The sequence below is a fragment of the Hemiscyllium ocellatum genome, chromosome 10 (genome assembly GCF_020745735.1).
Source record: "Hemiscyllium ocellatum isolate sHemOce1 chromosome 10, sHemOce1.pat.X.cur, whole genome shotgun sequence".
Lineage (NCBI taxonomy): Eukaryota > Metazoa > Chordata > Chondrichthyes > Orectolobiformes > Hemiscylliidae > Hemiscyllium > Hemiscyllium ocellatum.
In genome coordinates, this window is record NC_083410.1 from 88,457,253 (window position 1) to 88,466,062 (window position 8,810).

Below are 8,810 nucleotides of genomic sequence, written 5' to 3' on the forward strand. Positions count from 1 at the left end.
GGAGAGTGGTCCAGGAAATGGCTGATGGAATTCAACGTGAGCAAATGCGAGGTCTTGCACTTTGGAAAAAAGAATAAAAGCATAGACTACTTTCTAAATGGTGAGAAAATTCGTAAAGCCAAAGTACAAAGGGATCTGGGAGTGCTAGTCGAGGATTCTCTAAAGGTAAACATGCAGGTTGAGTCCGTGATTAAGAAAGCAAATGCAATGTTGTCACTTATTCCAAGAGGGTTGGAATATAAAAGCAGCGATGTACTACTAAGACTTTATAAAGCTCTGGTTAGGCCCCATTTGGAGTACTGTGTTCAGTTTTGGTCCCCACACCTCAGGAAGGATATACTGGCACTGGAGCGTGTCCAGCGGAGATTCACACGGGTGATCCCTGGAATGGGAGGTCTAACATATGAGGAATGGCTGAGGATCCTGGGATTGTATTCATTGGAGTTTAGAAGATTAAGGGGAGACTTAATAGAGACGTACAAGATAATATATGGCTTGGAAAGGGTGAACGCTAGGAAATTGTTTCCAATAGGCGAGGAGACTAGGACCCGTGGACACAGCCTTAGAATTAGAGGGGGTAAATTCAGAACAGAAATGCGGAGACATTTCATCAGCCAGAGAGTGGTGGGCCTGTGGAATTCATTGCCACAGGGTGCAGTGGAGGCCGGGACGCTAAATGTCTTCAAGGCAGAGATTGATAGATTCTTGTTGTCTCGAGGAATTAAGGGTTACGGGGAGAATGCTGGTAAGTGGAGTTGAAAAGTCCATCAGCCATGATTGAATGGCGGAGTGGACTCGATGGGCCGAATGGCCTTACTTCCGCTCCTATGTCTTATGGTCTTATGACTACCTAGTCAGGTCCACACCCCCCTACAACCCACCCTCCCATCCTGGTACTTTCCCCTGCCACCGCAGGAACTGTAAAACCTGTGCCCACACCTTCTCCCTCACCTCTATCCAAGGCCATAAAGGAGCCTTCCACATCCACCAAAGTTTTACCTGCACATCCACCAATATCATTTATTGTATCCGTTGCTCCCGATGCGGTCTCCTCTACATTGGGGAGACTGGGCGCTTCCTAGCAGAGTGCTTTAGGGAACATCTCCGGGACACCCGCACCATTCAACCACACCGCCCCGTTGCCCAACATTTCAACTCCCCCTCCCTCTCTGCCGAGGACATGGAGGTCCTGGGCCTCCTTCACCGCCGTTCCCTGACCACCCGACGCCTGGAGGAAGAACGCCTCATCTTCCGCCTCGGAACACTTCAACCCCAGGGCATCAATGTGGACTTCAACAGTTTTCTCATTTCCCCTTCACCCATCTCATCCTAGTTCCTAACTTCCAGCTCAGCAGTGTCCCAATGACTTGTCCGGACTTGCCCTACCTGCCTGTGTCCTTTTCCACCTATCCACTCCACCCTCTCCTCCCTGACCTATCACCTTCATCCCCTCCCTTATTCACCCATTGTACTCTATGCTACTTTCTCCCCACTCCCACCCTCCTCTAACTTATCTCTCCACGCTTCAGGCTCACTGCCTTTATTCCTGATGAAGGGCTTTTGCCCAAAACGTCAATTTCGCTGCACTTTGGATGCTGCCTGAATAGCTGTGCTCTTCCAGCACCACTCATCCAGAATCGGCCATCCTTGCATGGCCTGGCCTACATGAGACTACAGACCCACAGCAATATATTTGATTCATAACTCCATTCTGAAATGGTTCAGCAAGCCATTCAGTTTAAGGGTAATTAGGGATGAGCAACAAATACTAGCCTTGCCAGCAACGCTGAAACTATAAAAACTAGGAACAGGAGTGGGCCATTCAACCTTTCTAGCCCGTTCTGCCATTCAATCCATTTATATTTGAACCTCTATCTTAATGCCATATTTCCACATTCTCCCTGTACCCCTTGAGTCTTTAACATCTCTTTCTTGAATATATTCGGAGACTTGCCCTCCACAGCATTCTGTAGTCCAGAATTCCACAGGTTTACTACCTTCTGAATGAATAAACCTTTCCTCATTTCAGTCATAAATGGTCTACCCTCTGTTTGGGACTGTGTCCCTGATTCTAGACCTCCAACCAATAAAAACATCCACTCTAGCAGCTGGTATGTCCAGTCCTGTCAGACTTTTATATGGTCCAATTAGATCCCTTTATCATTCTTCTAAACTCTTTGTGAATACAGGCCCAGTCGAGCCAATCTCCCATCATAGGACAGTCCTTCCATTCCCAGAATCAGTTTTCCAGTATCAGCAGTACTTTGCTGAGTGAAGGACTACTGCAGTGTCAGAAATGCTGTAATTTAGATGAGATGTTAATACCTGTCTACACCATCAGGTAGTTGACACATCTAGAATACCTGGAAGAAAACAATGGATTTCTCCCTGGTACCCTGGCTAATAGTTATCTCTTGTCCCACTTCACTTAAAAAAAAGTTCTATTTCTGCTTTATGACAGTAAGATATTTGAAAGTGCTTTGCAGCTTATGGTCACTGGTGGAGGAAATTCCTGTTAAGCTCTACCGTGCACAACAAGCAATTAAATAATTGTTTCTGGTCCACTGTCAATATGAATGACTCTTAATTGTTGCTTGTTTACACTTTTTTTGGGGGTAGCTAAAGTCAAAGAATAAATAGCCTTATTGTGAATTCCATACACAAGAGTTAGTTTTAAAGAAAATTGTTGTAAAAGTGGGATCAGTGGTGAAGTAATAGTTTTTTTAAAAAAAACAAGTTGTGAACCATAACTGTTGGCGCAGGAACATTTAAAAACTTATTCTGTAGATATGCGAATCACTTATGTTAGTCATTTCTAATTTCCTTTGAACTAAGTGGGTTGCAATGATATTTGAGGGTATTACTTCATTGCTATGGATCTGGAACTGCATGATCAGACCAGATAAGAAATTACCTGAATGTCATTGGTAAACCAGATGGTGCCACCATTTAGTTCTAAACTTATTAATGAGTTAAATTTCAGGTTTTTTTTCCCCCTTGCTGCTGTGGTGGGATTGAAGCAGATTAGTTCAGGCCTTGGGATTACAGTATGCTGCCACAAGCATTTGTGTTACATGCCTCCCTTTAATGCCTGTTGCAGGAAACAACAATGGAGAGAGGTCTAATTTGTAGATTAGGCCATTTTTATGGAGCATTTCCAAATCTCAGGAGCTATGACCTGGGATTGATTCCTTTTTAATCTGAGAGCTAATAAGTTCCATTAAATTCTGGTGCAACCTCATTTGCAGTAATTGTATGTGGTTTTATTGCTTTTGCATTTACCTCATGTAGCAGATTCTGGCTAGAGTAGGAGAACAAGAAAGATTCCTGGTTTAAGTAGATTGAGCTAATAGGGCAGACTTTATTCTTGGTCTTAAAATTAGAAAGGCATAAATTTAAGAGATGATCTGATTCCACTGGAATTACGAAGGGCACTGGGAACTTGCAAGACTACCAATAAATGAATATTTACATTGGCATTCTGACAAAATGGTTTTCATTACTCATCCCTAGTTGCTCTATGAAGATGGTGATACAACTGAGTGAGAGCAGATAAAAGTCATGTTGATGTGGGACTGCAGTCTTACATTGAGTGAGAAGGCTAAGGATTACATGCTTCCTTTCTGAAGGACATTAATGAAGCTGTTAGATTTATTTATGGTAATCCATTCTCTATTTGCTGATACCAGGTTTATTTGATACTAGAGAAATGTGACACTTAGTGAAATGAAAAGTGTAGGGACAGAATTGGAGCTCACTTTTATTTCTCAAGGGATGATAGATCTGTGGCACAGGGATCTTTCCGCAGCAGTTCTGTGTACATATAAATTAGGTGCAGAAATAAATGTGACCCCTCAAATCTGCTCTGATTAAATCATGGCTGCTTTGATTGTGACCTAAACTTCACTCGCCTACCTGAATATAACCCTTGCCTTCCACTTAAAAAAAAAATCAATAATCCTGCTTTTTGAGGAAGATCATTCCGGAAAAAAAAAAATCCTCAGGGGGAAAAAAAACTCATCTCCAACTTAAATAGGAGATCCCTTCCTTTTAAACTGTGTTCTCAATTTTAAACTTTTTCATAAGGGAAGCATCCTTCCAGTACACACACTGTCATGAGCCTCAGGATGATGTGTTTCACCTCATTCTTCCAAACTATAACAGATATAAGCAAACTGATGTCTGTAAACCTGGCTGCACAGCTTCATTCAGGGGGAAAAAAGACCTGGAGTGGGGTTAGGCCATTTGGGACATCAAACATGCTCCACTTTCCTGCCTACCCTTGATACTCTTTCAATCCCGAGAGATTCAAAAAATATGTATCTCTATCTTAAAGACATTCAGTGACTCTGCCTCCACTCTGGAGAAGAGAGTTCCACAATATTCCATGAGAAAGAAAACAAACTTCTCCAAAAAAAACCCCCAAAATAACTGCAGATGCTGGAAATCAGAAACGAAACCAAAAGAGAAATTGCTGGAAAAACCTCAGCAGGTCTGGCAGCATCTGTGGAGAGAAATCAGGTCCAGTGCACCTTCAGCAATTTTGGTTTTGATTTTGTTTCAAAAATTCTCATCTGTTTTAAATAGAAGATCCCCTTATAAGCTATGTTCCCTGGTCTGGTTTTCTCCCACGACGGACAATATCCTTTCAGCAGCCATCCTATTGATTTTCCTCAGGATCTCATTCTTCTAAACTGTAATGGATATAGGCCCAACCTTCCCTCGTAAGATAACCGGTTACATGGAAAAAAGGAGCTAACTAAACTTTTTTGTTGAGCTGCTTTGAATGCAATTTTATATAGTGTGTGTGTATGTATGTATGTGTATGTGTATATATATATATATATATATATATATATACACACACACACTGAATGTGGTTTCACCAATGCCCTGTACAGCTAACAAAATGCTCTTACTTTGATTTCACATTCCTCTTTATAAGTGACAGTATACCATTTACCTTTCTAATCTATGCTGTAACTGTACACTAACTTCTTGCAATTCATGTGCCAAGTCCCTCTGTACCTCAGTTTTGTGATCGTTGTCCTTTTTGATAAATGCTGCTGTTCTATTCTTCCTCAAAGTGGATAGTTTCATATTTTTTTCACATTGAACTCCATCTCCTAACTTTTTACTCTCTTAACTTACTTATATCTCTTTTCGGATTCTTCATGTCCTCTTCACAACTAAGGTTTATGTCATTAGCAATTTTAGCAGCTGTAGTTTCAATTCTTCATGAGAGTAATTGACAGATTTCTAGCTTTTGAGGTCCCAACACTGTTCCATGTGCTCCAGTTACATGTTGCCAGCTCAAAGAAAAGTCTCTTTACACTCTCACTCTGTTTCCTGTTACCTAACCTACCCTCTAACCGTACTAATAGTATCTCCTATACCATGGGTTCTCATATTGTGTAATAATATTTGATGTAAAGTATTGTCAACTGCCTTCCTGAATTTTACATACAACACAAGTACTTCCTGTAAACATTTTAATTAACTTATCAAACACAAATTTCCCCCTCCAGAATCACGCTAACTCTGCCCAATTGCAGTGAAATTTTCTAAACTGCCCAGGCATAGCCTCCTTAATAATAGCTTCCAGCATTTTCCCTGTGAAAGATGTCAAGTTGTAATGGTTTCCCACTTTTTGTTCCTTTCTTGAATAGTGGAAAATAGTATTTGATGGAACTTTCTTAGCATTTAGGGAATTTTGAAAAATTAAAAGCAATGTACCTATTACGTCAGTACCCATTTCTAGAAAACTCTTGAACGCTATCTATCAGGACCTCTGTACTTGACTTCCAGTTCTAATAATTTTCTTAGCCCAATCTTTGTCATTGTTTTAAGTCCACAAGATCTCAGAATTGTTACAGTGCAGAAGGAAGCCATTCAGCTCCTTATATCTGCGCCCGCAGTCTAAGAAGCAGTAGGAGCTAGTGCAGTTCTCCTACATTTTCCCCATACTCTAGCACCTTATTTCCATTCAGCTATTGAACCTGCCTCCACCATATTTCCAAGCAGTGCATTCCAGACCCAACCACTCTTGTGTAAAAATTTTTGTTTAAAATATTACATTTATTTCATTTACAAATCACTTTAAATCTGTGCCTTCTCATTCTCTCTCCCTAAGTATCTGGGTTTCTGATGATTTTGAGAAATTTTCATAGCCTCCTCCTCACGAGGGTCCCAACCTCTCCAATCTATCCTCATAACTGAAATTTCTCATACCTGAAAACATTTGTGCAAATGTCTCCAATGCAATGACATCGTTCCTATGTGACACGCAGAACTCTAGACAATATTGCAGCAGAGTCTAGTGAGTATCTTGTACCAGTGCAGTGTAAACTCCTTGCTCTTTTACTCCATGCCGCTGTTAACCCAATTCAGGATACTGTATGCTTTGTTGATTGAGCCCCACTCGTCCTGCCACCTTCAGTGATCTACACACATATGCACCCAGACTAATGCTCCTGCACACCCACCTCCTAAATATTAGATTAGATTACTTACAGTGTGGAAACAGGCCCTTCGGCTAACAAGTCCACACCGACCCATTCCCCTACATCTAATACTACAGGCAACCGAGTGTGGCCAATTCACCAAACCTGCACATTTTTGGATTGTAGGAGGAAACCCACACAATGGGCAAACTCCATACAGAGTTGCCTGAGGTGGGAATTGACCCCGGGTCTCTGGCGCTGTAAGGCAGCAGTTCGAGAAACCGTGCCACCCCAGGATATTGTATCCTGAAATGGAAAATCTTCAACCCTTTGGTTCCACAACGAACAAACAAGACTTTGGTTTCTTTGTCTAAATGCTATTCATGCATGCATGGGAGGTGTACCCATCAAAGATGGTGCACAACTGATTAGTTACAAAACAATGGTTTTATACTATATTTTACAGATAACAGTTTTCCAACAAAAGAAATTACACGTTCTTGTCTCTGTCCGACTGTTCATTCCAACTTATTTTGCTAGCACACGTGATTATATTATTATGTTCAAATTTATACATGATTATTTTATCCAATCAAATCCAAATGTTCATGAGTACATCATTCTAATAAAATCATTACATGTTCATGTCTATTGACTGTAAGTTTGCACTTTGATTATAAAATTTTTGTTGTCTTTTACCCCCCCCCTTTATTTTATACTGTCCATCTAATTTCTTCCTACTAAAATGCATCCCTTCACATTTCTCTGCATTAAACCTCATCTGCCACCTGTCCACACACTGCATTGACCTGTCCATGTCCTTTTGGAGTTCCACAAGGGTTCACAGTGCTTCAAAGTTTTGCATCATCTGTGAACTTTTAAATTGACCCCTGCACACTAGGATCTAGTCGCTTTTTAAAAGGTTTTCATTTTGAGTTGTAGCAAAGAAGGGGTTGGTACAGGGCTAAGAGTCCATAGAAGGTGGAGCAAATACATTCTGCCGAACAGTTTAAGAAATACTGGGTTCTTATGATCTCCAAAGATACAATCTTTGTAAGTACAGTATTGTAATCATTTAATAATCCAACACTGGGTACCACAGTGGCTCAGTGGTTAGAATTGCTGGCTCACAGCACCAGGGACCCTGGTTCAATCCCACCCTCGAGCGACTTTCTGTGTGGTGTTTGCACATTCTCCCCATGTCTGTGTGGGTTTTCTCCAGGTGCTCTGGTTTCCTCTTACAATCTAAAGATGTGTAGATGAGGTGAATTGGCCATGCTCAATTGCCATAATGTTCAGGAGTGTGTAGGTTAGATGCATTAGTCAGGGTAAGTGTAGGGGAATGAGTCTGGTTGGGATACTCTTCAGAGGGCGGTGTGGATTTGTTGGGCCAAAGGACTTGTTTTCACACTGTATGGATTCTATGATCTCTGCTTCAGTAACACAAAGCTGATTTACTGCTTAATGAGTCTACAGCCAATCAGCCTTTAATTAAATCTATTCTGTTCTAATAATAAAATATACAATCAGCTGATTGGATATGCATGTATTTGTTCAGAGGAAGCAATATCTCACTTCTTGGAAGAAAATGAGAAAAGCTCTTGAAAGACCCAAGCTATTAGCTCTTGAGGAGAGAACATTCAACAAGAACAATCAATCCCAGCTTTCATAACAAAGTAAGGAGTTACATTTTCAGTTAGTACACCCAAAATTGATGCACACCTATTAAAGTGTAGCCACTTTCACAATAAAGCGACAGTTAAATGGGGCATTACAAGGTTAGTGATGTAGACTGAAAGATTAATACGCTCAGATTTTACAGACAGTTCCAGTTTTTTCCAGAACAGCTTTGTTGACTGTTATGACACCGGATAAATCCTCCTGCATAATTTGAAACCAGCAACACAGAAAAGATTTATCCTGTGCAGTAATTTGTAAAACTTTGAGTGGCTAAGAAATACTTAAAGTAAAAATTAACAACTTCATCTCTTAAAGAATAACAGAGAATAATTAACTCACAACTATTTATACCTCTTTTCTCTAATCTATCTTTACTTTCCCTTTTTTAATACTAGTCTGATAAAACTCTCAATTACGATTTACAGGAAAATTCAAATTTTAAAACCATGCAGTGGTCGAATCTTCTCTTTATCTTCATCGGTAGATTGGCTCTCCAGGTCAGTGTGGAGGTTTTTCTCTGTGCAAACTTTTTTTCTAGATAGGTACCTCTCAGAGAGTTCTGACTAGCAGTCTACTGCTGTTGGTCTGGTGGTAGTTCTCCTCCTAAATGTTCAACTTTCCCTGGTCTTATACCCCAAAGCATTGGATTGTGTCATTGGCTTTTAAGATTGTCAATATACTCAAATC